This window comes from Alligator sinensis, unplaced genomic scaffold, assembly GCF_000455745.1.
Source record: "Alligator sinensis unplaced genomic scaffold, ASM45574v1 scaffold1076_1, whole genome shotgun sequence".
NCBI classification, from domain to species: domain Eukaryota; kingdom Metazoa; phylum Chordata; order Crocodylia; family Alligatoridae; genus Alligator; species Alligator sinensis.
The window spans coordinates 492864-513382 of NW_005842909.1; positions in this window are offsets into that span (position 1 = coordinate 492864).

Sequence of the window (20519 nt, forward strand, 5' to 3'; positions counted from 1 at the left end):
TAAAACAGTTTTTTTAAGAATGTTAATTTTCTTTGTGAGTATAAAATAATAAATTGGTTTTGAAAAGGAAAACATCACTTATTTAGAAAGCATTGGTTGTTTCCAGTAGTTATTTTCAAAAAGGTGCAATATTATAAATATAATATAAAAAAAGGTCAACCATATTTTATGGTTGCACAGTCATTCATAATAATGTAGCTGTGAAAAAAGCAACTGTAATCTCCAAATGCATTCAGGGAGGTATGTCCTGTAAAGATAAGATTAATGCCATTGCACAAGGTACTCATATCACCTAATCTGAAATAAGGTGTATAATTCTGGTTACCCTTATTCAATATGAATTCAAACTGGACCATGTTCAGAGAAAGACTACTGGGGTGTTCAAAGAAATGTATAGTCTATATTACAAGAAGAGAAATGAAGAATTTGTTTTGTTTAATCTTGCAAAATGAAGATTGAGAAAGCAGTATGTATGCTCTTTTATGAATATGTCAGAAGGGTAAATCACCTTGAGGGAGAATAGCTACTTAAACTAACAAGCAACAAGGGACCTGAGAACCTGAGAGGTTACTGTCTTATTTTCCTATGCATGTTCCAAGAACTGCTTAATTGTCTAGACTTTCTAGGAAATGAAAAAAAAAATTATATACCTACACAAAGAGACACCCATGCCTCTGATTTATATCTTCAATGTGAGATTTTGTTCACTCTTGTCTCCACCTTGCCAGCTCTTCTTTACCATCCCCTGTTGCTTCTCCAACTTCAGAAATCATTGTTGATAGGATTTTGACATCAGTGATAAGCCAGTGATGCAATGGAAAAGAAAGAGAAGACGACAAGTAAAAGGGTGACTTTGAGTCCATCAAAGAGCCCTTGACCTTCAGTAATGTAAGTAACTGGACTTGCAGTACTGCAGAGAAGGACCTGGGGTTACAGTGGACCATAAGCTAAATATGAGGTAACAGTGTGCTCTTGTTGCAAAAAACCAAAAAAGCCAACAGCATACTGAGTTATATTAACAGGAAAGTTTCTTTCAAACCAAGAAAAGTGATTCTTCTGATCTACTCAGAACTGGTGAAGCTTCACCTGGAGTATTGTGTCCAGTTATAGGTCCCACACTTCAAGAACAATATGGACAGATTGGAAAGAGTCCAGTAGAAAGTTCCAAAAATTATTAAAGGCCTAGAAAACATGACTTTTGACAAAAGTCTTAAAGAAGTAGGATTGTTTAGTCGGGAGATGAGAAGAATTAGTTGGGATTTCATAACAGTCTTCAAATGCCTGAAGGGCAATTGTAAAAAGTATGAAGATAGACTTTTTTCTGTGGCTGTAGGAGCAATGGCTAGGAGCAATGGCCTCAAATAGAGGCAGAAATTTAGGTTTAGATTAGGAGGAATTTTATGACTATTAAGGTGGTTAAACATTGGAGCAAGCTACCTAGAGAAACTGTGGAATCTTTATCCCTGGAAATTTTCAAGAGTAGTTTAGACATATACTTGGCTGGGATGGTTTAGTCAGGGACAATATTGGCTTGATAAGGGGGTGAACTAGATGACTTTGTGAGGTCCTTACTTTCCTATGACCTTATGACCTGGTGCATATAGAAATGTTGTAGCTATTACAGAAATCTTAGGTTGGTGTTAAATGGATCAAGAAAAACTGATTGGATTTTAGGGGTGGTCTTAAGTTGCAAACTAAACACATTTTCTTAAAAACTTTGTGTGATGTTTTAAAGCAGGGGTCTGTAACCTATGGCCCACAGGCCAGATCCAGTCCATGGAGCCACTTGATCTGACCTGTAGACATGGGGTTTCAGTGGCATTTGACAGCAAGGTGGGTGGATTCAGTAGTATTTGCTTTCTTCTGCCAGTACGGCTGGCAGAGAAGCACTGGATGTGGGTGCTTTCCCCACATTCCTGCAGGGTAAAAGTGGCAGCAGTGACTGGGCCCTTGCACCAGCTCACCTGCCTGCTTCTGACCTGAAATGAGTCACTTCAGCCCACAGGCTAAAAAGGCTGCTAGCCACTGCTTTAAAGAAGTCACAAAGGGGAAATTGCATATTATAATTGGTCATTAGTGTGTAGGTATGTCTTCAAGGATACACATATGATGAAATTATACACATATAATGCCCTTCATCAGTGTTGTGAAATGAGTTGGATCCTTATCAGATTAAAATCCAGGTCTTCTGTACTTCTCTTGTTTCAGTGAGCAATGACAAGTAACAGATTTAGATGTCTTAAAAAAAGATTTAACAATCCTATGAATGTTTTCCCCTGACTTCATGCCATGGAGTGTGTGGAAGAATATTGGAAACAGATACATTTAAGTAAGCTCTTGGGACATCTCATCCATGAAATGGAGATATTGTGATTACAGGCCAGATCTCAGCCCATGTTGTGCTTTCTATCATGCCTGGAAGTCACAAATTAGTTCTGAATCTGATCACTGGCATACATGCACAAAATGAGGCACTCTTTAAATATTTGGCCCTCAAAGTATTTTTGCAGAAATAAACAATTAGAACTTGATCCAAAGCCAATAGAAGACAATGGAAGTTTTCCACTGAATTGGGCTTTTGATCAAGATCTCGCTGGTGAAATCTGTGTTCTGCAAAGCTCATAAAATACAAAAAAATGATATTAGGTATTACTAGGCACAGTTATTAAACAAATCAGCATAAAATTACATTTTGAAATAGTGCCTTGTTGTCTTTAGTACTGTACTGTACACAATTTATGTGGTCCTGTCCAACTTCTCTGTATACAGAAAAAATTGTCACTTAAATTAGTTGTGTTGCAGATGGCCGAGCTAGTGGGGATTCAGCAGTACAGAATAGCTAATACAAACACTGCAGCTCAAGCCTTGTTTTTTGAGTGATCACTCTCCCTCAAGTGATGCTAACTTGTGTATAGTCAACTAAAGAGGTGATGATCTGAGCTCATGCTGTAGCAGGCAAAACACTTAAGCTTCTTGCCATTTCATATTGTTTACAGATTTTAGAATAGCTATAGTATTAGTAGGTGGACAATCTGCCAGCCTGCTATAAGCATTTTTACTGTTTCCTGTTGTGAACAGGGGTAAGTTAGTTATCCTGGAGGTAACGAACATGCATATCTATAATGAGGTAAACACACAGTGAAGACACTTCAGTTTTACCACAAAGTAAACAAGATGAGGTTGCTTGGTAGTGTTGACCTAGGCACATTTTTTCATGGTGAGACTCATGGTGATTTAAGTACTGTGGCAATATTAAAGATAGCTCACACCTATTAGTTATCTTAAGGTAAAGATTATATCTTGCAGCAGTGAAGACAATGGATGTACCTACACTACGGTGGCAGCACGTCCCAGCTGTGCTATTCACACACAACCCTGGACCCTCATCACTCTCCAAACATGGAAATATGCTGGTGAAGACCCTCCCAGGGTATGGACAAACATTCATTTGGAGCAATATCAAAAGGAGAGGGGGAGCTGCTATTACTGTCTAATTGTTATACACTGTTTCATACAAGGTTAAAGTTGGGGCTACTTGGCTCATTTGTATCCCTACAGGCTCACATTCATGTGACAGAATGTAACAGCTGCTGCATGCTCGTGCGCCTTTTGAAACTGCTTCAGGTATAGAGTTGTCTATACCCCAGAATGCTACTCTGCCGCTGTCTCAAGACCTCAGTGCTTATGAGAGCGACTGCTGGTGAGAGTCCCAGAGTATTCTCACAAGTATGGGATGGGACATGCCAGATACATGGGATACGTCCCTCCTGGGACACGCTACTACTGTAATGGTGTAGACATTCCCAATGTTTAAAAACCACATTTCTGAAACAAAATATATTTTCCTTATCACTAAACTTTATTTACCAAATTGCAGCTCTCATTTTTGGTGCTATATTAGATTTAATACGAAACTAGAAGACAATAACATCTAATGACTATGAGTAAATGAATGCTTAAAGGCTTTTAACATTCCTTCACCAAAGAATGTAGTGCTATCTGATTTTGAAGATGTAAATGGTATTCTGTGATTTGGTTTTTCATTAACTATAAAGAAGACAAAGCCATATTAGAAATTAAGAGTTAACAGAGTAGTCAGGTAGTTTAGGTTCCATGTTTTTGTACAATAAAATATGGGATCATTTCTGTGTATTCTTTATTTTTTCTTACTTGTTATCTAAAAAATCCTACTATTGCAGCAATAGGAATTTTAAAACTAGTTACTCCAGCTGTGCATGCTACAGTAAGCAACAGGATAGTTTCTGATCTTGATTATCAAAGGGAAAATACTGAGTAGTTTCATTTTAGTCAGCAAAGACGTACTTGATTTTACATATATGGTAGCATGATGAAAATTTGACCTGCTGTTTAGCTTTTTCTTGTGCAATATCTACCATAACAATACAATAGATGTATGTTTTTTCAAGAGATTGCTGACATTAACAGATGGTTCTGGAGCATGGCAAAGATTTCTTAGCAAGATAAGGTAGTACAAATGTAGTCTTTACAAAACTGCTAGTATCTATGTCATGGTTTGATTTTTAAACAAAACAGTTACAGTAACTTTTCCTTCATTCAAGGCACACAGGAGAATATTAGAAAAATTAGAAAGAGACCAGTAGTAACATTCACTCAGGAGTCCATATAAGTATGTACTAACCACTTTAGGATTATGGAGTTCTTACTTGGCAGGACTAAAAGGATATACAAGAGGAGGTTGAATACTAAAAGGCTCCACTCTGTCTCCAGATACAATGAACATGGATAGGAGGGTGAGTGGAAATAGGTTTATATTTAGAGAAGGAGCTGGTAGCTGCCTTATATTTGGGCCCCCTAACACTTCCCATTGTGCTTTTACATATTTATATATTTTTAGAAGCTCTAATACTTCCATTATATGGTCAGGCCACTGAAATTCAGCTAAGGCACCACAGGTTAGAAAAATACCTTTCTCTCCTTGTGTGAAACTTCCTTCACAGTTAGGCTGGAGTGTAAATAGAACAGCTGTAGTTGTCCCAATCTCCCATCCTCACCTCTTGGAAAAAGAAAGAGTGGACTCCCTTCAGACTATGTCTGGTGGCAGTGACTCATTCTCCACATTGAATTAGAATCTTTCTTCTGCTATCAGCTAAACTAGTAAATCCTGTACGTCACTATTACATTTCTGTCACTGCTATCAATACATAATTGGCTGATATTACACATAAAAGAGTTTGTTTTAAGCTTTTTTTATGAAATACTAAGACATGGCCTATAAAAACTAACTTATAGAACATTATTAACCATGTATAGTCAAGTACTTAAAAGTTAAATTCTAAATGTCAGATTTACAATTTCCTGCGCAACCACAGTTTTGCCTGCTTGGGTGGGTGCATTCCATACAATATTTGATCACATGTTCACGTTCATGTTCTCTTTTTCAAGAAACAACAGCTTTATTCAGTGCCTAGAAAGGGTGCCCAAAAAGATACATTGAAGTTGGATGGCCAAACTTAAATCCCGCATTTCCTAACTTCTGAGTGATTTTTGTTGTAACCCCAAATCTCTTTTTAATGTTGGGGGTGTGGTAGCTTCTGTTTTAGTAACTCATAAATTGGAAGTGACCAGAGAGGATTGTTACTCCAGGTCTCAAGCCTGTGGTTTAAAGTGATTTATATCTACTACGTTCCCTTTATTTTCGTTACACAATACCAGGTTCATGTGGGCTCTGAGATAATAAAGATAGCTTGTAAAATATATACTTAATAATAACATATTCTCAGGTCTCCTGGTTCGCATCACTCAGTGCAAACCAAGAGTAGAAACAAATTAATAATCACACAAAAGTGATTATATCTTTGGATAGAGGAAAAAGCAGAGGAAGAGGAAGTTGTATTCATATTAAAATGGGCAGCATTAGGAAACAATTTTGAGAATGATTCAACATTTAATAAGGTTTGCAACAAGCAAAAACTTTATATCTTACCTCAGGAGAACAGTCTCACTCTACCTTATGGGAGAACACGGCATCCCTACTCTCTCAATAGGCAGCTTTATGTGCTTCTGTTACAGCAGGATCTGCTTTGTTCAGAGGAGAGACATCTTGCTGAACAAGTGTCTAAGGGTGTTGTCACACATTACAATTCAAATGTGCTAAATCAAAGGAATGTTAGGCAATACTAAAGTTAGCACATGTTGTGAGCAGTCACACAGTCAGGGCACTCTAACATGTACAGATCTGACTTGCTGCTAGAGGCTGGCAAGCAGGGGCATGACTAGGAGCTGCCAAGTCTGCCCAATGGCTGCCTGGGTTTCCAGTGGCTTCCTGGTCACCCCCCAACCTCCCCAGCAGCTCCTCAGTCATCTGTCTACCGCCTCTCCCCCATTCCCCCTGACATGCACAGCTCTCCATTTACCCATGAGTGCCTACCTTTCCCTGAGTCTTTGTCAGTCTGGGGCAGTAGAGTTTTAGAACATAAATCATCCATGGGGATTGGAACAATGCATCCTGAGATACTAAAGGACTGCAATTTGCTGGTATTGGCCCTATGGAGCAAGGTGCAACATGAGCTACATAACACCAACCAGAGATAGTTTTTGCCTGAAGAGGAGTAACTTTGAGATGTTCAGAGAACACTTAGCTCAAGCCTTAGCTTAGCCTTCTTGTGTGGAAACTTCCATCTTTAGAGTATTTAACATATGGGAAAGGTAATGTCAAATGACACCCTAACTGACAACCACATTGATTGTCAGTATTGACTGACAACAGCCTACCTTTTCCCCAATAATCAAGTAGTTACGCTTTTGTCTAGGACAAGGATTTTCAACCTTTTTTTAACAAGTGTACCCGTTCTGTCTCAAAGTTTTAGCTCAGGTACCCCTTTATATTTTGTTGTTGTTTTTAATACTACCAATTATGTTTCTGGCCACCACCGCCTGCCCCGAGTGCAGCCCTGGCCCAACGTCTCACTGGGAAGAGCCCAGCATTGCTCCAGCTCCTGCCCACAGTGGCATCCTGCCACTGCCTTGCACGTAGATCTGGGGGCCTACACCCCCCATGGCCTCCTGGGGTGCATGCAGCAGTGGGAGCTGCCACCCCCACGCCCCCTGGACAAGCTATTTGCAGCTCCATCCCGCACCCCGCCTCAGCTATGCAGCACCTGCCCCTGCCCCAGCTCCAGCCCTAATCCCTCCCTCACTGCAGGGCCCTTGATCTGCACCCCACTCCATGCCCCTTCCCTAACAACAGACTTACCAGCCAGACCTGGCTGCTCTCCACACTGCCGGGCAGTGCTCCTGGGTGCCTGCATGTTGCTTTGTGGCTGAGCACTTGCACGGGACATTTATCAGCCACATCAGCCAAAAAATGCCAGTTGCTGATACTTGTACATTCATTCTGCATACGCTGTATGACCTTTTTAAGTACCCCTAGGGGTATGCGTGTCCCTGGTTGACAACTAGCGCTCTAGGAAGGGAAAATGTGGGTTACAGATTGCCTGCAACCAGAAGCATTTGAACTCCTATATCCTGCTTCCTGGGAAAGTGCCCTAGCCACCAGGCTATGAATTAGCTAGATTCTTCTCTGTTAAAATGGGATCCCTGGACAGCTAAGAGAACATGAGGCTTGAAAGAGAACAAGCAAAGGGAAGCCTGATTCAGTACCCCAGTGAGTATTGCCTTTGGAGTTCTGTCCTGGGTTCTGGCCCCTGATGCATATGCCACTTATACATTTATCCAATGACTATTTAATGTAGAATGCATAAACATAATTGGCAGCAGTGGACACAATGCAGGCTGTCTCTTTCTTAAAGGACTGGCCACCTCATTGGAATACAGTCTCTTTCTTTTCAAGCTAAAATAGAGGCACGTCTCTAGACATCTTAGCACTTTTGTAGCTGCTAAGTTGGTGAAATAGGAAACTGCTTAGAGATTTAGATGCCTAAAAGTCATATAAATTCCATTTAGACATCTTTGAAGAAGTAGAACAGGATCTGAGCCATGGTTTGCAGATATTTGGGCTGGTCCTGAGGGATAGGACCTGATAAGTGGACTTATCTCATGAATCCTTCGAACACATTTCAGTTAATTTTGCTGTGTTATATGAAATTAATCTGTAGTTTTGTCTTTTTAGAAAGCTGGTAACATTGCATTAGATGAATTTTGTGAGTGTGGGATGGGTTCACTGAATCAGTTTCATTGAGGGCCTTGAAATTTGACAAGGTCAATCTAATCCGATAGGTAGGGACCACTATAATTCAGGCTTCAGGGGATTTCAGGGGGAAACCCAAAATCTAGCATTTCTCCTAAACTCCCACAAAACTGTGATTTTGCCAGAAATGGCCTGAAAACCATGGCAGAGAGGAAGGGCAGGGGAAAAAGTTTTAAAAACTTACCCGATGCACAGAGATGAAAGGCAGCAGAGCCCCGGAAACACTGTGGAAGTCCCACGTGTTTCCAGGGTCAGCCTAGTACAGGCTGAGCTCCTGCCGGGGCTCACCCAATCAGGTCATTCAATTCATCACTTTGGTGGGGAGTTTAAAATCTCTGCCCAAAGCAGAGCAGGTAAGTACCCCCTGCCCTAGGGGCTGCAGGCATAGGCATGTCAGGTGCCTGCCCCCACAGCCAGGTGTTGGATACAGGATGCCAAGGACTCCACAAAGACAGGCTATGTTACCAGAAAATGTCAGCAGCTGCTCCATGCATACTTGCAATTGTTAACATGAATTTTGCTGCGGTGGACTTTGCCTGAGGGTCAGCATTTCATAAAAGTTTGCACTTAATAACAGTTGTTGTTTAGGAAAGTTTATTCATTCTGGTTTCACTAAGAATGCTAAGTGGTGAGCTTTACTTAAAAGTTGTTGCATAATAGGTGGTGAGATTTACTTCCTTAAAACAGCTTTAGAACAGCCTGTGTGCTGCTGTTAAATGGTAATCAGCCCCATGGTGGGCTCCCTCAGCCAATCAGAGGCGTGGGAGAGCCTGCCCTGAAAAATGCCTGAAAGCGGCTCCAGTGAGCCTGCAGGGAGCACACTTTTCCCTCTACTGCAGCCTGAGTTACAGTGGTCCCTACTGAAAGGTGGCTAATATGGAACAGGAGCAAATCGATTAATTATCTTTTTTCCAGGGATGGTAAGGATTTTTCAACAAAATTTCAAAATTCCCAAAATTTTGTGTTTGGTGTTTTTAATTGTTTTAATTTTTCCCCCCTAAACTGATGTGATATATCATTGTGCAGGACTAGAGGATAGGAAAGGATTGTTTTCTAAACCTGCAAAGATTTCTCACGGAACATTAGGCAAATAATTAACAGTCCAATTTTAATGGAAGAATTTTCACAGTCAGGTGCTACTCAATGCAATGATCATTAAGTCTTGCAAGATTCTTTTTTCATGTGGAAGGTACGTTAAACAGCTCATGAGGAGAAGATTGCTCACTTTAAAATAAATAGAAGTTTTGCCACTAGGTTGTTGGCCAAAGTTTACAGGTACAGTCCTGTTTCCACTGAAATCTGTAGCAAAATTTCAGTTGCCTTTAGAGGGAGCAGGATTAGGCTGACAACCCAACAACATGAAATTAAATATTGATTTTGCTGGGCTTTGAGTTGGACCCTAAGGCCACCTTTACCGAAATCAGTGATTGGAAACTGGTCTAAACCAATAACAGAACAGAAATTTGGTGTACACAGACTTGTTTAAGATAGGCAGCCTGCATACTGCCCCCCCCCGGCAAATATATGTTCTGTTCACTACTGATCTAAACTACGACACTTACAGAAAACAGGCAGAACTTATCCAGATTTATCCACATTTCTACTTCCTGATAAAGTAAAGCTACCCTCACAAGAACTGTTCTATTCTGACCAACTGTTTTCATTTGCTTGATTTATGGGGTTTATGAAGTCATTTAACTCTGGCAAAGAATCTAACAAGGAAACCTGCAGTTCCTGCTTCCAGATATACTTTAAAAGAGAAATAGACACAGGCATTTTTCTTTTTGTGGAATTTTGCAAACAAGAGGTCAGATCTTAAGCTAGTGTAAACTGGCAACCTGCACTGACTGTAATGGAGCTTTGCTGATTTATTTTCACTGAGGCTTTTTAACTTTTAAAAATACAGAGTAAAAATGTTGCACTTGACCTTTAAAATAATATACACAAAAGGATGAAGTAAAATGCTTGTGTTTGTTCTTGATCCCTTGCTGCTTTGAAAGTTAAACAACTGATTTAAAAATAGTTTGGGTCAACATTAGAATTAACACATTCTCACATTCTCAGCTCTCATCTAGCTTTCTTTTATTCTGCTTTAGGGCCTTAGGTACTAAATTATTTTTGGTTCAGAAAATAAATAGAGTAAGACTAATGTTATTCCAACTGTTTGTAAGAAGTCTGCAAAGCTAGTCATCTTATTACAGATAAGATGGTGATACTCACTTCGAGTGATCCTCACAAAGTTTGCATACAGACATTCAGAGAGGTTATGGGGAGGTTAGATCAAATTAAAAATAGTCACCTGATCGAAGGTAAGTCAGGAAGGGTAGGGCTAGCAGGAGGGGTTGGGAGTATTGGGGGGGCAAGCACACTCAAGAGGGTGATCAGGGGGTCCATAGGGAAGATAAGGAGGACAGGCAGAATCCATGTGAGGATTGTAGAGTCAAGTGGAATCTGTGAGAGGAATGAAGGGGGCCAGGTGGGATCCACAGGAAGGATTGGGGGGCAGGCAGGATCTGTGGGAGTGGTCATGGGTGATCAGGGGTACAGGTGGCATCTGCAGGGGGATTGGAGAGCTAACAGTATCCATGTGGGAATTATGGGGCAAGTGGGGTCTGCAGGGGATTGATGGGGTCTGAAAGGGTTTGACAGGATATGGGGTGCTTGTGGGACCCATGAGGGGCCTTGGGGAGGGATAAAGGGCTATTTTTAGCTCCCCAAGCCCCCCAGTAAACATACACCCCCATCTCTCCTGCTTCTCTCCTCCCCCCCCTCCACCCCCAAACTTACTTCCTTGGCTCCCAACATTGGCAAATGCGCTTAAAACTGGCATTGGGAGCAGCTTGAGGGATGGGGGTGGGGTGGCTGGTCTGCAGGATCAAGGGTGGGGAGTGACTAAAAATAGACTGGTACCAGTGGGGTGGGTAGGAAAAGTGCAGCCCTTGGACTGGGGTCAGCTGCTGGGCTTTTCCAGCCCTGGGGCTGTGCTGGGAACTGTACAGAAGTTCAATTCACCAGCCTAGCCTAGATCAATCTGATTGGAGTACACATCAATCCAGATCTCTCTTAGACCTGGTTCCATTATATTTAGACCAGTCTATGTGTGCTGAACTTCTGTACAGTTCTCACTTAGATCCACCTAACTAGGGATCCAAATATAAGGTCCTCATGTTGAATAAACTAAGTTAGATCAGATGGCCATTCTTAAAGTAATTTAACCTCCCCCTAATTCCCACAAATGTCAGTACTTAGATGTTAGGTAGATCTGTGTGTGATTTTTACAGAATTACAGTTAGATCATTCTAAAAATGGCCAACCTGATCTAAGTTAAGTGCATCTCCAAGGTAGTCTATTTTAGCTTGGTTCTGGTGACACCAATCTAACTGAACTTCTATACAGTTCCCAGTGCAGCCCCAGGACTGGGAAAGCCCAGCCACTGGCCCCAGTCCTTGGACTATGCTTTTCCTACTTCCTCCCTAGCACTGGGCTATTTTTAGCCCCCAAGCCCCTTGCCCCATCCCCAGACAGACAACCCCCTGCCATGGACCAGCCAGCCTACACCCCCCAACCCCCAAAAAACCCCATCCTGCAAGACACTTCTGGTGCCAGTTTTATCACCAGTGTTCACTGATGCCAGAAGCTGAGAAAGTAAACTGGGGTGGGGGAAGGGCAGGAGGGATGGAGGGTAGGTTTGCTGGAGGAGTTGTTTGTCTAGAAGTGGGAGGTGCTAAAAATAGCCCCTGGTCCCAGGTGGTGGGGAAGAGAACCCTCCCCATCCCTCCCAAGCTCTCCCACACACCCTGCAAGCCCTCCAATCCCACCAAACTCTCCTGGACCTTAGCAACTCTACTACAGATACTCCCTGCTCCCCTAACCCTCCTGTGGATTCTGCCTGCCCCCTGATCCCCGCATGGACCCCCTACCTCCCCCTGTAGTCTGTGTTCCTATCCAATCCACCAGCCTCCCCCCACCCTTACCCCCCATCCTAACTTGCCTTAGATCAGGTGGCTATTTTTAACACAATATAACCTCTCCCTAACTTCCCTGAGTGTCTGTATGCAGCCTAAGGCACTTGGTATACAGAAAGCAGATTTAATGCAGATGTTCTCACAAAAAACATTTGCTTATTCTCTTCCCAGAAAAGAATATTCCCCTCAACCTCCAGGTCAATCCTATTCCTCCAGCATCTTTTCTTTTCCCACACTGATTTTGCCCAGTCCTTAGTCCTTACTTCTGCACAACTAAGGAAGATGTTGAGGTGAGAACACCTACAACACTAGTCACATTATTCATTACATTTGGGCGGCTTGACCACACTATTTGTTTTCTACACACATTCTCAAAAAACAGGCCAAAACTGTGTATACTTTTTCTTATGTAAAAAACTCATGGCTGTGTTCTATTGAGGTTGGCAACAGTGGTATATTGAGCTGCTATAGAGCCCTGGGCAGAGGTGGAAGGATGGCAGGGGTAGGAAGTAGAAATGTGGTCTTACCTGTCCCATCTCTCTCTACACTCTGGCAGGAACTGCAGCTCCCCAGTTTTCCTCTGGTTCCCTAATCACTCCCCATCCCCTCCAAAATATGTGTGGGGTTGCTTTCCTTATGGCAAAAATCCTGGAGGAGGGTGGAGATCTTTCTGCTCCACCCTTCCCCTGACACACAAATGGGCAGAGCTGCTCACTGCCCAGGTCTTATGGTCAGTTGGCACTTGGCTATTCCTGCTTTCCGGCTGTGGCAGAGGCTACTAGGAGGGAGGGCATTCTGAAACCCACACCAAATCAGCACTCAGGGCTGATGCTCCACTTGCCTGGTTACGCTATTAGTTGGTAATAGTGGAGACCACATTTTAGTCAATATCCCAGGGTTAAGACACTCACATGAGAGGTGGAGATCCGCTTTCAACAGCCCACTCCAGTTGATCTGAATCAGCAATGTGTAATCTGATATCCAGGTAGGATAGGAAATTAGGTATTAGGCTATCAGGCTATTAGATATTCAAGGATGAGGTTGTTGCCATCTGTTCCATTGAAGCAATTCTGTTTTATGTAACTACCTAAGTATTATTCAAACCAGAAATAGGGAGAAGGAGAAAATGAAAGAAAGGGACTGACTTGCTGACCTAGTGATCAAGGCCTTCCTTTGGGGTATAAGGTTCAAGTTTCTGTGCTAGTGAATATTTTTAAATTTATTATGTACATATCATAGCCAGCCCTTAAAATTCGATTTCCCTGCTAAGTATGATCCATTTGGGCCATTCAGGAAAGATACACAGGGGACTGCTTAGTAGACTGGGTCTACTAAGACCCAGTAGGTCTTAAATACCACAGAGGGCTCCAAACAACTTGGTTGGTATCAAGAATGAGCATGCCATTGGTAAAAAAAGAACTTTACCCACAAAAACCCTGGTGCATACACACTCAAGACAGGGGCTTTGTAAATGCCACTGACATTTAAAAGTTAGACTTAGTTGACTAAATAGACATGTAGGCTTATTTATTTCAAGGCACCACATGCAGAGATACCCTTCACTAGCTTTCTGTGTTCTAGCTCTGAAACCAGAAGTAGTACAGTTGCTAATAAGCTCTGCCCCCATAAGAATGCAGCTATGCCACTTAAGTTATCATGGGGTGTCTGCACAATGCTGCCTTCTGCTGTCAACACCCATCTGTAAGCACCTAAATCCCTTTCTAGATCTAGCCTCTAGATCCTGAAGATAGCTGCAAAAAGAGGATGAGTAGTCTGCAGTCACTCTGCCTGTGACCACATTAGATGGAATTCTAGAAGTGTTTTGTCTTGGGCAGACAGTTAGGGAGAGTCCAGCTACCATGTCATCTTTTTACAGGGGACAACAAGTACTCTGCACATATGGGTTGAGCTCTGCCTGCCAGTATATCTTGGGACATACTGGGTTGAATTGGGACTTGTCTTTTGTCAGCTGTTTTTTCTATGCTTATCCTAAGACTTGATAATCCTTGCACTATTCAGGGGCATAAGGAGGCTGGGGAAAAGATTTGTGTCTTTAATCTCATTTAGCAACTGAGCTCAGTGATGAAAATACAGTGATCCATTTGGCAGACTATAAAAGACAGAAAGAAATTAAAAGAAAACAACTTTATATCAGACTGGTTGCTTAACAAAGCTCTAGTATTTGGTAAAGGTCAGTCCAGGATAGATACTGTAATCATGGTTGTGCTCTTTTCCTTTCCATATATATTTTAATATTGTATAACCATCTAAAATATAGTCAGGACAAACCATTAGAGAGTTTTGTCTCATAATGTAACTATTTTATAAAATACAGTTACATAGCCTAGCTTAGGAAGAAAACCAGAAAGAAAGAAAAAGAAACATTTTTTTTTATTTTTATCTTTATTTTTTGTTTCCTTTTATTTGTTTGATTTTCCACTGTATTCAGTTTATGAATTCCAGTTGGTATCAGAATCTTCCTACTTGTTGCCCATATAGTGGTAGGAATTCTTTTAGATAAATTTGTCATATTGGATAGTTATTATCTCTCTGCTTCAGTCCTAGCTTTCTAATGTCTAATATTATTTTCATTGGTCTTATAGATATTCAGGCCAGGAGGGAACACTTAGTCTGACCTGTTTAATATATGGCATAGAATTTTACTCAGTGAATTTAAAGATCCTCAGTGAAAGAACATTTAAAAATTTGCTTCATTGGTTAATTTTCATTAGGCTTAAAATTTTGCATCCTATTTCCAGTCCAAAGTTGGCAAATTTCATTTTTGCAGCTATTGGATGTTCTTGTGCTTATTTTCTATCATTAAGTTAAAATAATTCAATTAGGCTTTATATTGCTTATGTTAAGTAGCAACTAATTCTATGAGTATTCTCTTTGGCTAAAATGGCACTACTCTTGAAGTGAGGTACTGCTCAATTTAAGTGCTCCAAAATTTGCCTTCTGCATCCTTTCAGGGAGGTCTCTCTCTAAAATATCTTTTATTTGCAATTTGAAATGAGCCTACATGTTGGGGAATTTTATTTTGGTTTGGGACTCGTTTCTGCAGTCAATATTCTGAAAGTACCAAGGACTTATATTATCTGTCTTTTTATTGGCCAGTAATACTCTACGAAGTTTTGGGTGAAGAGCATAATCAGGCTATGGGGTTTTGCAGATGTCACTGCATGCTATGGTTCTGTATAGAGTTTAATTTGACATCTCTTGTTAATTTACTCTAATTCAATTTTTCATTTTTGTATTATCTTCTAAGGTTTTGTATCCTATTTCTTACAATATGTATGTTTATATACAATGGATGGTATATATATGGTTACATTTAAATACACTTTAATCTAGGATACAGATGCTATATGCTCCAGTTGTTTGATGGATTCTATTCTTTCATTCCTTGCAGAGATGGAGGAGTGGGCCTCAGATAAGAAAGTCTTACAGACAGGACTTAATTCTAGCAGACAATGAGTGCCTTCTATTTCCCCTGAATTTACTGAGAGTGTGTAACTCCAGAGAGGGATTAAGCATAGCTCAGAACTAGACATACCATCACTGGAGCTTTATGAAAAGGGGGATGACACAAGTAGTGGAGGACTTTGGTAGTTCACACTATCATACCAAGAAGTCAGAGGTCTAGGTTAAAGCTCAGGTGGAATAGTTTGTACATTTTTATTAATGTTGTGGAATTATTATTAATCAAGTAGCTAGACTATACAGAAATGACATTGTAATAAAGCTGTCTTATGGTCTTTCTTTGGACTTTAAAGTGGTGCATTATAATACCGTATCTGGTTGTTCATTCTGAGTCAACCATGTTTCCAGGAAACTCAGTCTTAATGGACTTTTTGAAAGTTTCCTGTGATAGCTACCCCACAAATTAAGTCACCTGCCTGTTTGCCCTGAACCCTTGGGCCAGAGGCACCTGTCACAATCTTTCTCAGACCCAGCTCCATTTTCTTTTCTTTCCTGCCATGACTTGGTCTTAAACTTTAAGTTTGGGAGGCAGGTAGCAGTGCTGGGGTCATTCTCAAGTTATGTATTGTTCCTAAAATTTCTCTTTTGCAGATTGCCTATCACTCTTGCTTTATAAAGTTTTGTTGGAGCTCGCCTTCCCCAGTCCAGGCCCCTACTGTCAGCTTTTCCCAGGCACTGGCCTCACTGGCCCTATCTCCACCCTGTTCAGGCATTGCTGGGACTTCCTCCACTCCTTTAATAGTCTCAACCTAAACCTACAGTTTCAGTTTTTAAGAATGTAGACATAAAATAACCAAGCATCCTCTTCCCCTTCCAGTCCCTGGGTAGGGGTTTAAGTAGCCAGGTGTTACTCTCAGTCCAAACTCCTGGTACCTGTCAACAAGCTTCTAATTACTTGATTTATGAGCCAATTTACCTTCTGCTGTTTTCTCTCTTAAGGACCAGCCTTCCATTCTCTTGCTGGTCTCCCTTTTCCCTATTCTCTTATTTTTAACCCATCCAACCTGTCCCTCCATCCCTCTTTATTTTCAATTCAGTAACAGGGTAAGAATCCCCTGTTATGGTCCCTTTTTAAAGAAAAGCCATTTAAACAAAATAGACTTATTCAGAAAATAAGACAGTATTACAACATTCCCATGGCACATAAGATTTACTGAATTTACTTGATTCCAAGATGAGGCTCTGCCCCTCACTTAACATGGGGGGAAAATCCCCTTATCTTGGAACTGAGTATGAGATAGGGGAGGTGGGGGGAGTAGTGGCAAGCAGCTGTTGTGGCTCTGGCACCAGCCCCAACCCTGGTTCAGGGCCAGAACCACAGCTGCTGTCTTCCCCCCATTGCCTCTGTACCTCCCTTCCTCTCATCTCTTCAGCCTCTTCTCCCTCTGTGTCCCTCCCCCCACTTTTTTACCATTTCTCCAGTGCTAGCAGGCTCTGTCCCCACTCCAGCCTGGGTCACAGAGCACAGCACCAGCCTGGCCATGTAGCATCAGTGGTAGGAGGGGAAGGGGTGGAGGGGAAGGGTCTGGAGGCTGCAGGAGGGCAGGACAGGTCAGAGACTGCAGTGAGGATGCAGGCATAAGGGGGGCAAGTGAAGAGGAGGACAGGCAACAGGAGACAAGTTGCCTGCCCCCCACTGCCTCTGCACTGCCTGCCCTACCAAATGCTCCCCTACTACCTGACTCCCATCACCTGCCCACCTGAATTTCTCTGATTTGAATTTATTACATGCAATGAAATTTTTCATTGTAGAATTGCGTTTCTGAATATCTGTATACACTTTAAAATTATGCCATAATGATTATGTCTAAATTGACATGATGTTGAAGATTCAAGGATTCAAGTTGCTGTGGTTTATTAATAATGATTTACAGACTTTTTTGTATCAGAAACAAATAGCTTTCAGTATTATTTCCCTTGAACCCTTTGCTGATAGATCCTTTATATAAAAAAAACAGACAAAGAAAACCCCTATGTTACCGATTTTCGTTTCGGTTCCTAACTGTAATGATAAAAATTCTGTCAGTGGTATTAAATTATATATACCAGGTGTTAATTTCTCTTCCAAATGACTGACTCCGTTCACCTAAAATCTAGATCTGGATTTCAACTTTGATTTTTCTTTTACTGTGCAAAAAAACCCAACAACTTCTATAATAACTCAAGTAATGACATTGATTAAGAGATGTAATTAGATAAGTCTTGCCTGACGTTGGTAACATCAAAAGAAATTTCTTGTTTTTCTCTCAAAGATGTAGTGCCACTATTCAAAATTATGCATGTTTATCCCTTAAGTGGGAAATGTAATCAGGGTTAATCATTTTAGATAATTCTAACTGAATAGTGAAATTCTCTGTTAACCCCTTTCAAACCAATTAAAGACGACATTCAGAATTTTAACAAATACTCTATTTACATAAAATATATATGAACAAAATATGAATAGTTTCATGTCAGTTAATTAAATGAGTCTCAGCTCACTGATGGTAATTAAAAATCATAGCTTACAGTCCTATATTACAGATTATACTCCTATATATAGCTGTGATCATTAGGAATACAGTGTATAAAGAAAGGCCATGGTTGCTTTCTACTGACTAACTGAACCACCTCTGATATCAGGGTTGTCTCCTAAATCTAGTATATGATCTTATCACAGAATGCAGTAGTGCTGAGTAAATCTGTGAACTGAAATCCCCACTGCAGTTTTATCATAATACAAAAAATATTATAGTAATTGTCTAGTTCCTGTTAGATGGCTACATTTCAAGCTATAAACATGTTGGGCCTAAAGTCCCATCCCAGTCAGTCATCCACACTAAAAGTTATTTCTCAAGGGGAACATTGTCCAGGCATGAAGATTCTCTCAAAAGCAAACTGGTTTCTGGTTTCTCAAAAGCAAACTGGTTCAAGTCCAAACTGGTTTTTGCTCTTCATCTCCTATGCATAAGTGCATATGATAGGGGAAGCAGTCCATAGCAACAGCATTTACCTCAACAGTTTATCAATTTTCTTCTGGATCCTTCCTCACTCCTGGTAGTGATAAGTTGCAAATTTGTCACATACAGACATTTTACTTATATTACCTGGTAAGGTAAACATTTTTGATCTACCCGTGTAGCTTACCATGCCTCTTCATTCACTGATACATTGTGTAGACACCAGATATATAAAACCTCCTTGTTGATTTATGAGACTGTCAGGTGCGATGATGTCAAAAGCCTTTCTACAGATATCACATATGTTTTCTCCCCTATTTCTTAGGCCAGATATCCTGTCAAAGAGGGAAATTTGATTCGTTTGACAAAATACCTTTTGACAAATCTTTGTTGGTTATATTAACCACATTATTTTCCTCTAAATTGATTAATAATTAGTTCTAATATTTTTCTAGGTTCTAAACTTAGTCTGACTGGTCCTCAGGGCTTCCTTTCCCCTATTTTTAAAGTATCTACTATGTTTTCCCTTTTCCAGCCTGCCGGGACCGCTTTCCCCTCTCTCCCTGAACGTAATGTGTGTATGCTGGTTTATGTATTATAGTTCATGCTAGATTCTCAATTACTAAATTGTAAAATATCTTTAAATAGCTTAATATTTGGTCTGTCTTTTTTTAAATAAGCATTATAGAACAATGTAATGAAATTACAGGTAATATAAAGCAATGGCTGTCTGGTTTTGGTTTGAGTAATTATATTTTCCAATACTTAGTAAGGAATAACTTATAATGATATACAATGTGTTGTCTGGAAGAACTTTGAATACTTACCCTTTTCTCCCTTTTTTTATTCATTTATCCTTTTATCTCATAGGTTAGCAACATATAGCTCACAGGCTGTATTCAACCTGCAGGACCACTGGGTCCTGCCCTGAGAGGTGGAGGGCCATGCTTGCATTCTTGCTGTGCCCTCACAGGGCCAGGAAGCAAAGAGCTACTTCACTGTTAATTTCTGCTGTATTGTTAATGTTTTCTTAGCTGTACTGCAATAAAAATCTACCCCAGCCCACCCTTCAGCTAGCCAAAGTATTGGTAGAGTTCATTAGCGTCTATCATATTTTAAATGTTTCTCAAGCTATAGTGAGGCATATTTTGTATATTGTGTTTTATGTAGGTATAATTTCATCATAAATTTACATCCAGTATCAGTCCATTTTCCACACTAACATTAATTTTGATACCACACGTTGTCTTTATATAACTTTATCTAAGGTTAAACAGTTTAGATGAGACCAGTTGGGGATTATTTTCTTTATTTCATGTGTCCATTTCCTCATCTCAAGAAAATTTTACCAGCCACCCAATGCCTTCTGTAGCTTCCAGGAACATACCCATTGTGCTGTTTTTTGACAAGATGAATCTTATTCTTTCCTCTTCTCTGCAACTAAATGCAGAAAAGTACAAAGGACTGCAAATAGCTCTAAAGAGGTGGAAGTTCCTCTGCACCTCTTTGGCTGGGAGAGTAAAATATGTACTGTAAAATGTGTTCAGTAAAATGTGTATTGTACCTGAAGTTTACCTTCTTCTCTCAAAAAGGAAATATTTGCACAGATGGTGCCTACATGCCATAATAGAGGCCTAAGTCTATAAACCACATTACCATCATTTCTTGCACACAGCCTTTGTCTAGAATGAATTAGTAAAAACAAGTGGTGGGATTTTTTTTGTGGTTGTCTCTCTTAAATAGTACAAATGTGGATTCAAGTAAAATAAGAAGTTAATGGAGTTTGATCAGGCAAAAATATAGGTAGAGTCAAGTACAGATTTAGTCACCACCTACAGTTCACAGGCTTTGTGACTTCCTTGCATGTGCTCCCATATTTAATGGCAGTTCCAGCAGAAAAGGAGATATTAGAAAATAACTGGCAAAAAATTCTAAGGCTGCCAT